The sequence below is a fragment of the Oryzias latipes genome, chromosome 14 (assembly GCF_053564925.1).
Source record: "Oryzias latipes strain Hd-rR chromosome 14, Olatipes_Hd-rR_3.1".
Classification (NCBI taxonomy): Eukaryota; Metazoa; Chordata; class Actinopteri; order Beloniformes; family Adrianichthyidae; genus Oryzias; species Oryzias latipes.
Window position 1 is genome coordinate 15,209,868 of NC_136250.1, and position 16,808 is coordinate 15,226,675.

Sequence of the window (16,808 nt, forward strand, 5' to 3'; positions counted from 1 at the left end):
TGTAAATACTGTCCTGCTTAATTTTAAAATTGACACACAGTCACAAAGTTAAAAACAGTGTTGCGTAATGTTCTCCATGATCTGTTTGCCAGAAAAAAAAGAGAGAGAGATCTTTTAAGTTACACTCGGTTACAGAAAGGTTATTCTATTGCTTTCCTCTGATGATGGCCCTCTGGCCTTTACCCGCCACTTTTGTAACAAAAACCTCAACATTTTCCTTTCTACAATATATAGCTAATTTTGGAGAGACTATTTTTAATTATTAATTTCTTTTGACTTGTTCAAATACATTGTTAATTAAAAAGTAAGGCTGCATTATGTATTTAACACATATTTTATGAATGGCTGAAAATTCCTCCGCACCTCTGATGTTCATGAAAAAAAAAGTTTTGATATATATATATTTTTAAGGACTTAAATGGATGAGCTTTATCTGTTGATACATCCTTTGACTGAAACTACAGGTCAGAGTTACTTGTTTCCTCTCTGGTGACTTTATTTAATTGCCTGCAGAGGGCGCTAGTAAAAAAAACCTTACTGGCAAAGTTTTACTTTCCTAACTTGCGTTTTACTTGATTCAGTCTTTAGGAAATGAGTCATAAAAATGTACTCAGAAAATGTTTGACTTCATTCTTTGAATAAACAAAATACAATACAAATACTTTTAAACAAAAATACAAGAAAGTATTTGATTCAGGATTAATTCTTACTTTTGAATCTTAAAATGCTTCTCATATTAACAAATAACAGTAACTGATATCTGTCCCAAAACGTGTCAAGTTTTTTTTTCTATTTTCCTATCTTAATTTTTATTTTTGACAAATTTGAATTTCTTGCCTGTCTGCAAGAATCACGCTCGTGCATGTATGCACGCATGTGCACACATACGGTACACAAAATGTAGGTTAAGAACTAGTTCTCAAATCCACATTAGTTACATTTTTCAGGGAAAAGTCACCCAGATGTTACAGAGTTTAGACAAATGTCTTGTTTTTGCTTGTGGTTATCATCTACTAATATTACAATTAATGTTTATGAACTTTTTTTCATTTAATGGATTTTTACCTTATAAATGTTTATTAGTAACATTTTTGATGCATGAAAACTGACTTTTCCTTCCAAAGATAATTTTTTGAGAGTTCTTTAGAAACGTTTCTAAAATTAGCAAAACTGTAAACAGCAGAAAGAATCTCATGCTGATGTGAATTTTCTAACTTCTGACTGACCTAAATTGTCATAAAGAAACTGTCAATGTGTCAATCTTTTTTACATTCACTTTACAGTCACTATCTTAGACTGTGGGAGGATGCTGTAAACGTTTGCTTTGGTGAGACAGACCTGACTTTTCTGTAATGTAGCAACAAAAAAAACATGGTCAGCCATGATTTTGAAAGCAAAAGTGCCTTAATGTGCATCTAAGCCACACTTGAGCCTGAATTTATCATGTATGAGTATTTTTATGTTGTGTAGAATCACATAAAGTGCTTCAAGTGCCAGAGGATCACTGACTGACCTGCTGAGTGTGCTGATGATTCATTTGTTAGAGCTCCTTATGTAACACTTAGTTGAGTAATACTTTTTAAATAGAGGCTCTTTCCTTTACATGGTCACTGATAGGTATTTTGCCTGGGAGGACAGAATTAAAAAATGAATAGATAGCTAATATATTGAAAAGTATTTGTAAAATTATTGTTAAGGTTCAGGAAGGGTAATAGTACAAAGGCACTGCTGTACCTTCCCTCTAAATGTTGCTGCCTTATGCCTGAATTAAATTTAAAAAAAAGTTAAAGTCCAGAACAATCCACCATTTTATAATCTCATCATGAAAGACGTTGCAAATTCTTAAAATTACAGAAGAAAGTACATTTTCAATGGGAAAACATCCAATGCTTTTCATAATTCCTTTAATTTTGTTTTTTAGAAAGCACAAAAAGATTCTGTTTTTTAACTCCATAGCTTATATACAAGAAAAACTAAATCCTGTGGAGAAAAATTAAAAAGACATAATTTACTAAAACCCTGAAACTCCTAACCTGGTATTAACTGCCGGACAATCATTTTGCATAAACTTGAAAACTTCTGAACATCTTTTCTGCCTGATGGCATCTGTGCAACAAGTTCATGCAGATACTGCAGAAAAGCACCACATGCATTCATTATTAAAGCTTGTGAAGGTTAAAGCATGAAGGCGCAGAAGCAAACTTTTCGCCCAAAAAAATAGCAATCTACTTCTACAACTTTACGTGTTTTTCATCAAATAACTACATTGGCGTTGGCATGCATGCATAAAGGCATTTCTACATTATGCAGGCACCAAATAAGCATTGAAGCCCATCCAGACGACTGTTGTTGTGAATCTATACAAATAAAATTGAAAAATTGAAGCATTTTGTTCATATTACAATGTCTTAAAGAGAACATCACCGTTTTTTGATATCCTCACTCTTCCAAATTCTCAAAAAAGGAACCTGTGATTACTGAAGATATAGATTATTAAAGTGTCCATCTATCTTAACAGGATTACAGAGACATCCTGTATGGAATGTGCTGCAACAACAACAGATGGTTAAAGCTCAGCAGCTCCCCTACAGAAGAAGAGTTTATGATTTTGGTCCATTTTCAGAATGCAGCACTTAAATAGTAAGTCAATATCAGAGACTATTGGTGGGATGTGGTTTCCCCTTGACACAACTGACTGAAAGCAGACAACATACATTTGTCCATCAGCTTCACTCTGCCTCAGACAGTTAATATGGGCTTTTATTGAACTCACATGTGAATATTGAGTATGTATGCTTCCTTAAAGCATACATACTTAGGTACATTCTTGTTTTCCTTACTCTTAAAGAGAGTACGCTCCTTCTGAGCTGTAATGAAAACGCAACCTTTTTGTTACAAATGCATCACAGTTGAATCTACAAAAGTATTGAACAGTTTCGTGAAGCTTCTGTGTATAAAAGTTGTTGTTGGGCTAGAAAACAGTTAAGACAAATACATTATTGAAAAGAGGGTTTTTTTTCTGTTTGAAAGATGGACTTACCAGCTCTTTGCTGGATTAGTTGTAGCAACTTTAAAAATACTGCTGAGGCTGTTTAATCAGTTCACTTTATTTGCATCGGAACCACCAGCAGAATCATTAAGGTCCAACTGGACGTCTTTTCATTTAATGACTGCTTATGTTTTTCTGACCATCAACATAACAGCAGTTTTGTTTATGCTAAGGGGTTTTCAACATTTAAACACTTTACAGGCTTTACTTTAAAAGTAAAATAAAATCTTAACAGGATATCTTTTTTTTGCTTTGATTTATTTCAAACATGTATAAAGCATGAAGTGATTGTACCAATTATTATAATTTTACTTCATACGATACATATATGTACACATGTACAAAAACAACAGCTCAAAAAAACATTTCTTCTACAAATGCACAAGTTAATATTCCATGTTGTTGGTCGGTTCTCAATTTGACATCACTACTATCCTCCAATGTCTGCTACTCATCAACAATAACATTCACAATAACTACAGCCCAAAAATTAATTTCAAAATCATATAATGTTACCTATTTAATGGCAATAGTCATTTATGCTTTGTTACGGCTTTGGCTGTATTCAGTTTTGTTTTTCTTTTTATTCCGTGTTTCTGTGTTTTCTGTACTTTATTTTTTGTGTCAGAGTGGGACCTCTGTATTTTTTTGTGGATCTTGTCTGTCTGTCTTAGATCATTTACAGGTGTAGTGCTGAAAAGGTATGGCTTCCAGCGTAAAGTTTGTTGAACAGACTTGTGTTGTACCTTTCAGTGCTTTGTTGTGGTTTTGTGTTCAGACCCACTCCGTGTAGCCTTTTTGTTTGGAGTTAGTTAATTTTAAAGTGAAGCTGTAGGGTGAACAGTTTCTTTCGCACATTTCTTTCCCATGTTTACGTTAGCCCAGGGAGGTTAGTGTTTGTCATTGTTTTCCCTTTTCTTTTGCAGACTAATTATTCTTTCCCATATCCCTTGAAGTTCATTTTCTTATATATACACCTAGGCAATTCCAGAGTCTAACCCCATACAAATAGATACAAACATCTGAAAAGATTTTGAAAAGAGATCTTGAATTTTAAGTTATTTTTGCAGTTGCTGCTGTGATGGTGAACTCAGATCTGCAGGAAAACATGAACCTGCAGGAAAACATGGACTGGCCCCACTTTAAGGTAAACGGGAGTTGTGTTTTTTTTCTCCTCACAAAAAAACATAATAATTTACCAACTATTCTGCACCTATTTAGATATTTAGAAGGAGGCTCCTTTAAATAAAGAAGAAGAAACTTTCATTTTCAAAGTTTTTATAAGACTAAAATTTGGAAGTCCCAACACTTGATGCTTTCTAAATGCACACATGCGGAGGATTAACTCAAATAGATGACGATACAATAAGACAAAATTAATTATTAAAACAGTATCTAGATAACATATGATTTAAAAATCTGAGATCAAAATAGAAATCGGGTTTAAGGAGACGACTATTTACAGCTTTAATGGCCCTAGGAATAAAACTATTTTAAAAACTGTTTTTTCGGACCCTGTGTTGACTATAGCACTGACATGATGGTAATTTTTGTAAGAGAGGATTGTGAGGGTGGCAGGAAGTCCTTGATGATTGCTGAGGCAGCAAGAGCTGACCAAGTCCTTGAGGCTTAACACTCTGCAGAACTTTTCTGCGAACCATGCTGTGATGCAGTAGGACAGGGCGCTCTTTATTGTCCCTCTAGAAGAGGATTCTCAAGAAGTGGAGTCGCTGCTGGGCTTTCTTCACCCCCACTGTGGTGTTGGCAGCCCAGGAGAAGTCTGCAGAGATCTGCAGGCTCAGGAATCTGATGCACTGGACTCTTTCCACACAGGCCCCATTGATGTAGAGAGGTGATGCTACTCTTTTATGTTTCCTAAAGTCCAGGATCATCTCGTTGATCTTTGAAATGTTCACTGTGAACTGAAGTAATGGGGAAAACAAAGCCCAGTGGAAGCATCTAAATCCAAGCTCTTAAGACAAACAGGCAGGGCATGTGATTACTCAAGTACTGTAAAAATGATAAAAAACTCATGGTTAAATAATTTTCTTATATTTTTAGACTTAGTTACAAAAGAGTCCACTTTCTTCCTTTAATATCAGGAAATGTTTCCACTTTTCTTGATTCAGTCGAGGAAGAGGAAAAACTAGGACCATGAAGATGACAGCTACTCAGTCTGGTAGCAGATATTTCTGCTCCTGTGTTGCACAGCAGTTCCTTTTTGCAGCAAAAAATTAAAAATAAAAATGTATTCAACTGTGCTTAGTAAATATTCAAATCATTTGGCTCCAGATTTTTTGACCCCCTAAAACATGTAAAATGGAAGAACAACTAACTTTATTTATCATATTCAGCCTCCAGGTTCATGTTTTATTCCCAATAATGGTTAAGAGGACAGAACTCACATTATGTCTAAGTCTAAAAATGCTCTGAAATTAATTTCATGGTGTTCATTTTCATCTCATCACGGACTGCTGTGATGTAACAGTTTCACTGAGCATCAAGCACTTTCCAGTTACAGTGGTCCAAAATGCTACTTCAGTGTTCATTCCAATGTGTCATTTGTCTCTGCCGCTGACAGTGATGTGGTTAATTCAGCCTCTCTGAGACACCAGAGCCACCATTAACACTATCTCAGCTTAATGTTGCTCTCTAAAGTCAAATAGCCGTTAGCTAGATTTACATTCAGAATGGTTTCTTGTCGCAGGTCTGATGTAACAAAATAGCTCACAGTCACACTGTAGTTGGTCAGAACTGGTAACCATAAATGGCAATGTGAAAATAACAGGTAAAGAACTTGTTCATGCTTGTTTTCATTACAAAACTGTGCTGCATCATTTGCAGTACTAAATCATCAGGATTATACCAGGAAAACTGATCCATGGCATAACTTAAAGAGCCATTTCCCATAAAAGTTAGGATTTTTGGTGTTTATAACATGTTCTTGTAGTATTTTTCTCATGTAGAAGAAGGAGGACAAATGTAAAGAATATTAACATTAAAATAAAATTTCTGAGTTTATTTCAAACCACTGTGAATCAGGAACAGATGAAAACATGCTATTTAAAAAAAAGCATGTTGTAATGTAGGTGCTACAATTGGGGGCCACAAGCTTCCTGCTTCCCTCCATTCTGATGCATTCACTTGCAGATAAATAGATCCATGTACGTCATCGTTTTCCTCAACCAACCTAGCATCTGGCTCAAAACTTTATGGCTGGATAGCTCCGATATTGAGCTATACCGACCAAGCCGCTGGTTCCTCCCAGTTTTGTTCAGGTGAACAATCTTGTCCCTGGTATCATTCGACAGCTCTTTGGTCATGATGGAGAATATATTTGTTGCACCGGTAATGCTGGCATTGGAGGGTTGGGGCAGTAAGCTAAAGAGAAATGGAGAGAGGGAGTAAATAGATGGGGGCCTGAGCCAGTAGTTCTGCCCACAAGTTGGAGGCAAATTTCTAAGGAACTATTGCACTCTGCAGAACAGATGTCTTATAGGATGCAGGTTTTGATTTTGGCTAAAACACACTGGATATGCATTTAAATTGGATCAAAAGATGATTGGAGTGGGATTTTAAACTAATTCAGAAATATGGTGTAAATTTTGCAAGAATTCCCTCGTACATGCATTTGCTGTCTCAGATAGGGAGGAAAATAGTTTACAAATTGTTACAAAGCAAATTGCTGCAAAGGTTCTTTTTAATCTTATCTTCATTTTTGCTTAATGCTCCTTATCCATTTGGCTCTCTGCTGAAAGTTGTCTTCTAATGTTGGTCAGTTTGAATACTCCTTGATTTTTTGTTTTCCTTTTTTTTTTTGTCTCTCTACATTTAAAAAGAAATGGACTCCTTAATCATCTCTTCACTTTCACTCAGTTTTTTGACCATAGCAACTACCTTGCATTTCTGTTCAATTTACTTGATCAATCTTCAACCTCCTGAACATATAGAGCTCTGGTGCCGTCTTCAACACTCTTCAAATGTCCAGACGTCGCTTAAATTTTTTTAAAGATTTTATTTTTGATACGAATAGAAATTGATTTATAAAAAAAAGTCGTAAGTAGTACATTTTGAAAATTAGTATACAAAATATTTTTTCTTCTTTTAAATGGTTTTTCTGACTGTTATAATAATGACCAGTTTAAGTCGGACTGGATTTTACAGCTCATATAACTCCTAAAAACCGCTTTACCCTTTCAAGTTATTGAGCGTAGAAACCCACAAAACAACATGATTCTAGCGTTTAAATGAGCATCTCATTTGAATAATTCATTGATGGTGTATCTCCACCTGCTGCGGCCTCTGTGCCAGTGACTGAATCTGTGTGACGGAGGCACTGAATAGTGATGTGTGACACACTCCTGATGAAAAATAACAGAGGCCCTCAGATCCCCACAACAGCTGATGAAGAATCACTGACTTTTATTGGTGCCTGATAAAAGGACGTGATAAAAGAGTCAAAGGCTGAGGGTAAGAAAAAGGGATTCGGAGGGAGGAGCAGAGGAGTGCAAAACAAGGCCCCATCCATCACACAAGTTGAGAAGACACATTCCAGTGTCCTTAGCAGGAGGATACATTCACTCAAAGTCACAATAGAGGGGGAATCTGAGAGAAGTTGGGAGGGGGATCCATCAATACACAACCTCTCTCTGTGCTCCATGTGCGCACAAACTCAATGTGCCTTCCAGCCTAATTCAGTTCCCTTTACAGCCATGACAAATTAACATTTTGCTACAGAAGAATGAGTTTTAACTCCAAACTACAAAAAAATGGAAAAAAGGACCCCAAACAAATCAAAGCTCAGCGATGGATGACAATTCAGTCTTTTCCTTTCCCTATTTCCTCTCCTTGCATTGGCAAGAGTTGGAAAAACTGGAGCTGGGTTGAAGCATATCTCTGTCTGACAGAGTCTCTGGGTTTTTAGGGTGGAGGGAGCAGGTGATGGCTTTCTGGAGTGCACTCATTTACACTCCTCCCTTTCTCTCGCTGAGCAGCGTGAAGAGGTGGGAGAGATGAGGGGCCGCCTTCTCTCACTCCTGTGAGCTGCACCTGCCAGGGGTGAGGGGATCAATTGGGAACTCTGACCTCATACCTTCCACAAAGCCCAATTATTACATGCACCATGTAATATATACGTCGTACATTGGGAGTGGAAACATTTTTTACTTTTTTTGGGACTGACAGTTCTGCAGCTGCAGAATTAATGCGCTCAGCACCAAACCAAATATGGCTAAAATAGAAAGATTGAATATACTCATACAGAGTGGTGAATGAACTCTATAGGTAAAGTTGACATGACGATTAAAAAAAAAGTGAGTTAAATTACTGTATGATGCATCAAATTGCATCACATCACAAATACTATTGAGAGAAAATGTTTACTGTACAGTAACCATTGGAACATTAAATATTCACTGTAAAAGAGCATTGAGCTGTCTTACTCCAAACAAATATAGACGTCTATGTGAAGACAAAATATGAGGGATGCATAATTTGCATGAACCTGTGGGTGTAAATTACTAACAAATGAGAAGAACCAAAGATCTGCTCAAATGACCAGCAACAATTCAATTCCCAGGCGGTTGAAAGAAAGTTCAATTCTGCAACCTTGGAGAGCAGAAAGTTAATACCAACAAGAGCAAAAATGTAAAGACGAAATACTCGACTTTTAGGATCTTGACTGATGAGTTAAATCTGATCTGTAAAACACAGAAGAACAAAAATTACAAACATTAGCAATACTTTTAAAACCAAACTCTCAGAAACATAAAGGCTTTGGGGATTTTTTTTTTTTTTTTTTAAAAGGCATAACAGTTTCTAAACACAAACCCAAAAGATTAATGTCATATAACAAAAGTCTGACACATGTGACTATAGTGGAACAAAATAAGTCACTTGTGGAAAAACGTTAAAAATACACTGGACAATGCAAAACCCTGGTTGTCAGTGACAGAGTTCAAATATTTCTTGTAGGTTCTTAAGCATTGTCACCTCTATTTTGGCCCATTGTTGCTTGTTGATCTTCCCAAGAAGTGTGATGTTTTGGGGCTGTCACTGGAAAACAAGGACTTCACAGATTCTCTAATGAATTGAGGTCTGGAGAATGGCTGCACCATTCCAGAGCCTTGCAGAAAAATAGCCCCAAATTATGATGCTTCACAGTTGCTGTGATGCTCTTGGGATGCATCTGAGCATTCATTCTGACCACATGACTTTCTCCCAGTCCTCCCCGGCATCATCCAGATGGTCTCTGGAAACTTTAGGGGAGATGTGCTGGTTTAAGCAGGCGGACCTTTGGAACACTGCAAGATTTGAATCCATGACAACATTGTGAATCCATGACAACACTGATAGTAACCTCTGTTACTGTGTTACTGTCTCTCCAAGTCATTGACCAGTTCCCGTCTGTGGTCCTGGGCTGTTTTCTTACTGTTCCAAATCATTTTTAAGGTGAGATCTTGAATGGAGCACCAGGTGGAGGGAGATTGTCACCGATCTTGTATTTTTTTCCATTTTCTAATAATTGCTCCAACAATTAATCTCTTCTGACCAAGCCGCTGGTTCATCCCAGTTTTGTTCAGGTGAACAATCTTGTCCCTGGTATCATTCGACAGCTCTTTGGTCATGATGGAGAAGTTCCAGTCTGACTGTTTAAGGGGGTGGACAGGGTCAAACATGTGTCATCAATACAATAAGTGGAGGACAGAACTGCTTCTTAAAGAAGAAGTAACGTGTCTGTGAGGGACAGAATTCTTGCTTGTTTGTTGAAGCTCAATACTTATTTTTCTCACATGTATAAAATAAGTTATTTAAAAATTATACCATGTGATTTCCTTGATTGTTTATTTACATCGTGTCTCTCACAGTTGAAGAGTATCACCTTTTTAAGTGAAACCACTTGCATAGTCAGTGGCTGCCGATATATTTTACAAAAGGCGTCATTAACCTTGTTCCTCGTGAATTACTGCCCTGCTTGTTCTGCAGCTATCTTGCTTCAGTAATTGCTGATTGGCCCAGTATCTGATTGACTGAGCACACCTTTCATGTGTCCAGTAATTACTGAAGCAGGGTTAGCTGCAAAACAAGCAGAGCAGTAGCTCACAAGGAACAGGATTGGAGACCATAAAGCAAAACTTTGAAAGGTAGTTTCACTAGAAAGCTGTAGAATTCATATGTGTTTTTTGCCTTATGTGCCTTATTGTATGTATTGCACATTTAGTTGAAAAACTTTCTCGATAATCATTTATGTATTTTTTTAAAGATGTAGTGGCACATTGTGAAACATTATGTAGTGGCAATACAGTCTTTATAGCAGGGTGTGAATTACCCATGGTCAAGTTCAGTGTTTAAAGGGAAAAATTATCTATTGATGGCTGCAGAAAGCCCATATTTCACTTCTTTTTTTACTCAGTGGTGTTTTGGTGATTTGAGTCTTTTATTCATTTTCTAAACCCGTTTTTGTCCCTTTTGGGGTCACGGGGCTACCGGAGCCTATCCCGGCCACTTGTGGGTGAAGGCAGGGGACATCCTGGACAGTTCGCCAGTCTGTCTCAGGACCACAATCACACACCCATGCACTCTCACATTTACACCTAGGGACAATTTAAAATAACCAATTAACCTATGAAGCATGTTTTTGGATGGTGGGAGCAGGGCAGAGTCCCTGGAGAAAACCCATGCATGCATGCATGCACGGGAAGAACATTAAAACTCCTGTGATTTGAGTCTTTCTAGGAACTTTTCACTGAGAAGATGGAAGCTCGTAACCTTTTTTTTATTTTTGACACCATACTCACGTTAAGATTCTCTCAAACTGTGCAGCTCCATCTCAGCAACTTTCTTCGTGTTTCTTTAAGGCACAGTGTACTTTTCTTTACCTGCTATGGTTCTGTGTCTTAAAAAAGAATTGCCTTGCCAAAGTCTCATTTGGGAGGATACTCCCTCAGAGGCTCTGCTGCTCATCCAACCGCACTTTGCAAAAACTTCGATTGTCCTTTAGTATTTTTTTGTGTTCAGCAGTGATGTCCTCCTGGATGGTCTTCTAATAGTACACTTTAGTTGCTGATGCACTAATGCACCTTGATCTTGGAGTTCATCAGGAGACACTTTCTGTCACCAAACCGCACAGTGACTCGTCACCTTTTGCGAAGGCAAACTGACTGATTACAAGATTGAAGACACCGGGATTGCTCATTAGAAGACACACCTTGGTCTGGCAGGTCTTTATGGTTGTTATTTTCAGTTTAATAAGAGTACCGTCATGTTTTGTTTGAAAATAATTCTGTTGAACAACAATACAAAACATTGTCTAAATAAACCGGTAGATTTTCCGTCATCTTTGAATAATCGTTGCTTTTGTCTGATTTCATTTGTTTCGGTGATCGCTGTTAGTCTGTCTTTCATTTATGAAGGTGCACCAACAATTTTGTTCAATCCTGCATCCTTCTTTGGTCAGAAAACAACAACAGCAAAAAAAAAAGATCTGACTGCACTGAACATTTTTTGCAACTTCCTCCTGCTTCCACCTTCACTCAAAAAAGCCTTTTTAGTGATTTTTTTTTCTTTCATTGAGTTCTGCTTGCAGCTCATATCATGACTGAACCGGATACAATTGGGTATTATTTAGTGCAATGAGACCCATTTGGTGTATTGTCAGGACGTGGAGAAGTGTGAAAGTTGGTGTCAGTGGACCCCTGGCTTGGACCGACTCAAAGCCAGTGAGTTAGTTTCTATGGTAATGGAGCAATAGTAACAACCTCTCGGCAGCGTCCCGCCGCGTGTCTCGCCTCCTCAATAGAGAGCATCTGCAGAAAATGGGGGACCTTGTGAGATGTGCAGTGACCCGTCATCAAACCGACTCTCACATATACGGTCATATATAGACTTTGAATTAGCCTAAACCCCTCTTTCACACTGCTGACGTCATAACTCTTCAGAGAGATTTGAGACTGGGGCATATATTCACGGTTTTGATAAAAGCAGAGTGTGGGACAGAGTAAAAAGCCATCACAGAGGTCATTAGCTAGAGGGGGGGGGGGGGGGGGGGGACACACAACAACTGAAAAGTAATGGAAAAAAAACTTCAGACAGAAGCTGAACCCAAATCACAATGCCTCCAATGGAAATTAAGGAAGAAAGGGGGTATTAATTCATGAAAATTATAAAGAGGCTCTACTTTCACATATTCAATGTTCTTTCATGTCCCCCAGGAAACCGACTCCTTTTACAGTTTCAACACATAATATTTCAAATTTCTGATAAAACTGCAAAACAGTTGTGTTTTCCTGAAAAAAGGCTAGTTTGACAATAAAGTCCCATCATCTATTGAATTATTTTCAAAGCTTTCCTAGTGGTCTTTTATTTATGATTATGCCGTTTTTCAGCCTAATTATGAAAAAAAAATCTGTTTTCTGGGATATGGTTTGTGCAGAGCGGCAGTAGTTCATCAAAAATTTGCCGCTTAATTGTGGGCGGACCTATTGGTGCAGACTGAGCCTGCTATCATTTCCCATCCTCCATTTGTTTACACTCTCTCCAGTTAGCTTACAGCCCCTCACACCACTAATTTAACATTAGCGCTGCAGCAAAAATGGCAAACAATAATGGAGCCATCCAGCTTTCCAGTTTTGATCCAGATACCAGCTCAGATGAAGAAAACAAAGACGTACATGGATCTATTTGCCTGCATGTGGATGCATCAGAATGGAGCAGAGCGGGGGCCTTTTGTCTTGCTGATTGTAGTTATACGAAACACCTGCAATCTTTTTTTAAACTGCATTATTTTGTCTGCTCCTGATTCACAATGATTTAAATTCTCAAAAATTAAATTTTAATCCTAATTTTCTTTAAATATATCTTCCATCATGAGGAAAAATGCTACAAAAACATGTTAAAAACACGACTTTCATTGGAGTGGGTCTTTAATTTAGAGGAAACAGCCTTAACTGCAGGAGGACTATCTATAAAACAATTGTAAATATAAAAGAACACGACTTTTGTTTTGTTTGCTTTTTTTCGTAGAAGCCTCCTGAGAGAGATCTCCCTGTTATTTTCCCTTCAGTTTGCTCTCATGCCGCTCTTCACAGGGACACACTGAGATGGGGTAATCATGAACTGCTGAGCTGAAAATGAGTAAGTAATGGTTACACGGGTAGATTTTGTGGGGGTGTTTGTCTCCCTCCCTTCCCTACTGCTCTCACTCTTTGACCTCCCTCCTCACTAACTCTTACCCCCCCTGGTGATTTCCCATGGGCCTCCAATTGATTCAATTAAGTGAACACACAAATACCATACGCTTTTTCTCAACTCAACACAAAGCAGCTCTGCCTCTGTACCAAGGAGTACATCAATGAATTTAGATCTGCAACAAAGCAAGAATTTCAGCTGTTTTTTTCTTTATTCTAGCTTTTATTTGCATGCAAATATTACTGGAAGGGTTGGCGATTTAACCATCAAAGTTCAGAAGGAAAATAGTGATCAGAAGGGCGAAGAAGTAAAATAGAGGCAGAGGCTTTAAGAGATGCTTCATCCTGTTACTATAATTTATTTTCTAAACCATAAGGTCTTATGCATTTAAACCTGCAGCCAAACAATCAGTGATGAGAAAAGAGGCAAACGCTAAATCTCAAAAAACGTTTTTCTTCTCTTCTACTTTTGTCGCTTCAAGGCTGTTCATGAATAGGAATCGGGGCACAAAGGCGGCAATGTGGCTGAAGGCACTAACGCTGACATCCTCAGCACTTTGAACAACTTGTCAGCGCAGACACTGAAGCAACTGCGTTCTGTCCCATTTGTGTACAAACCGCCTTGAAAAGGCTTGCTGAACTGCCCATATCCCTTTATTGGGGTTCAAATGGCAAGAGGCGTTCTTTGTGTCGGAGAACGTTCATTAAATTCATTGGTTTGACCTGTTATTTTGAGGCCAAAAGTCTACCGATTTGGAAAAATGTGAGTCAGGCATACGCAATAGCCAACTGACCTTCGTAGGGTAACAAACCCCTTTGAAGAGAATTTCAAGGCTAAGAATGGAGTCAAAGGAGACGTTTCAGGCATAACTATAGCAGAACCAATGGATTGACATCAAAAGGGAATTTGAAATCATCCAAAGATATTTAGAAGCTTTAATCACTCTCATAGTGGTATTTCCACCATGTCACAATATTCTTATCGTGCCTGCTTTGTGAACAAGACATAAAAAATTGAAACTTTGCTCTTAAGTTATGAATTTCAAGGAGTTTGTCATGGAAAAATGCTTCAGCAGCTGGAAAAAAAACCTGGATGGAGTCAAAAAAGTTCAGAGAAAAGTACACTTGACTGTTTCAGTTCCCATAACACCCTGACATTTAGATGTAAATGGGCTCATTAGAGAGGGCAGACTGTCAGGTTTGCATCTTTTGCCCATTTATTCTTGTCAAACTGCCCTAAAGCCACAGCAGGCTTTTATGGAAAACACTTGTTTTAGAGGCTGAGTTTTATTTAAAACTTTGTAATGCATTATTGTTTAGATATGAAGCACAAACATTATTCTTGATACAAGGAGAAATATTTAAAGTAACACATGTTGTTGTTGATCTAAACATTTTTCCCCTTTTTGTGGAATTGAATGTGTATTTATAGTACCACAAGTTTTTAGATAAACATAAAAATATCAGCAGTTGAGTTTTTTTCTTTTTTTTCTTAATTTTCTGTCTATTTGACCTCTTCTTTTGTTAACTTAAGGCCAAACATGGTTTAAAAATATGTTACTTTAAGAATTTTACTTTATTTAAACATTTGTAAAAAAATAAAAAATAAATAAATAAATAAAGACAACACATAAATTGAACTTTTAACTGAACAACTCTAAAAAATAAGATTTTAGGATTACCGTACTATGATTTCCTGATCGCATGTTTTTGAACTTTTTTATTTTATTTTATTATTGATTTAACTGATTTAATCCCTGTTACTATAAAAAATATTGTACCAATAGTCTTTCTTCATATTTTTTTTTTTAACAATGAAAATGGACAAAAATTCTATGTAAAAAATTGACATGTTGGTTGACAAAATCATGTTAAAGGCAATGAATTCAAACTTGTGGTTATCTTTGACAGTTTGCAAGTAATAAATGGTCAAATTCTTTATGCACACATGTAGCATTGAATTTAGGTGGACAAAAAAATATTTGTGTCCATGTTGCAGACCAAGCGGACTAGTATTAATTACAGTGCACAAAAGTCCAAACCAAATTTTCTTAGATAAAGTAAATGAAGGAAATATTTATTTCTTATATCTAATAAATTTTGATGTATAAACAAATGTGAGAAAACAGATTTTAAGGTATTTTCTTTATTTTTTCATAGTGAGCAACACAAAAATAACTTAATTTTTACAGTGATCATTTTTGTCTGTTACTATTAGTGCCTTTCTTTGATTCCAGAAGCCGTCATTTTCCATGCATGAGACATCAGTAAAGAAAACAAATTTCCAATTATCAAAAACAAAAGTAAAATATTGTCCTTATATGAAAAAGTTGAAGTGAGGCAGAAGTCAGCTCTGAACATGTCCATGTGCTTTTGAAATGCATTCATCATCTTGAGTTAAAATTGTGAATATTTTGAGTTTTCAGATGTTAAAGACATTTTGATCAAACTGATTTTGGACTGACACGACCCCATCATTCACATCATATCATACTGGCGGCCATGGTGCTGAGGTAGAGCCGTTGACCTCTGACTGAAAATCCGCAGGTTCGTTTCCTGCACTGCCTGCCTATGTGTCAAAGTGTCCTTGGGCAAGACACTGAACCCCACTTATTTCCTGGTATGTAATACATTGGCACCAGTGTTCACAGTGGAGTTGCCATAGGTGTGTGGGCATGGGTGAATGGAACTGTGAAGGAAGGTAGAAAGCCGCATGGTAAACTTGGCAATGTTTTACGCTGGATGCCCTTCCTGACACACCCCTCTCAAAGCAACCGGGCTTGGGACCAGCACAGAAGTAGAGAAGGGAACAGGGAGCAGCCCGGAGTCAAACCCTGGTTTCACGGACGGAAGGCGCCGCAAACCAGCACGAGCTAAACCTCTTTATCAATGAGCCTTTGACCGAAAAGTTAATCAAAACCAGACATTTTTTTATCTATTTATTTCGCAACTGTGCCGTTTACTATTTTGATATTCTAATCTCTGTTGGTAAAACAATATATATACATACACTATATGCATTTACCACCTGTTTGGCCTACATATTTGTTTAAGATTTTTTTTTTCCGATTAAAAACAATGTTCTGGTAGATAATTCAGCATTCCAAGCTATAGACTCAAGAGTGAAACTCACTTACAGAAGTGGAGATGTCAGTAAGAGTGATTTGCATAAATCTGCCAAATATGAAAACAATGAAGCAGAAAGTAAAGAATTGGCTAAAAAATCACGAAAAATAAAAATATTTAGGTTTTCTGCAGAAAATACTTTAAATGGGCATCAAAATATTTGTATATAAATAATCACATCGCTGATGCCTTTTGTAGTTTGTTGTTTAACTTTTAGGTGCACTGGATAAGATTTAAGACCTCTGCTTGGAATAAACACAAGTCTAAATTTACACAAAGATAACAGTTCATATTTTTGGTCAGTGAGTATTCAGGCTGCTTCTCTTTAAATTAGTAATCACATAATAAAACAAAACTCATGAGAATTATACTGTAGAACCAAACCTTCTAAAAACCCAATTAACATCTGGCATATTTGTGCTGAAATGAAGCATAATTCTCCAGGTTTG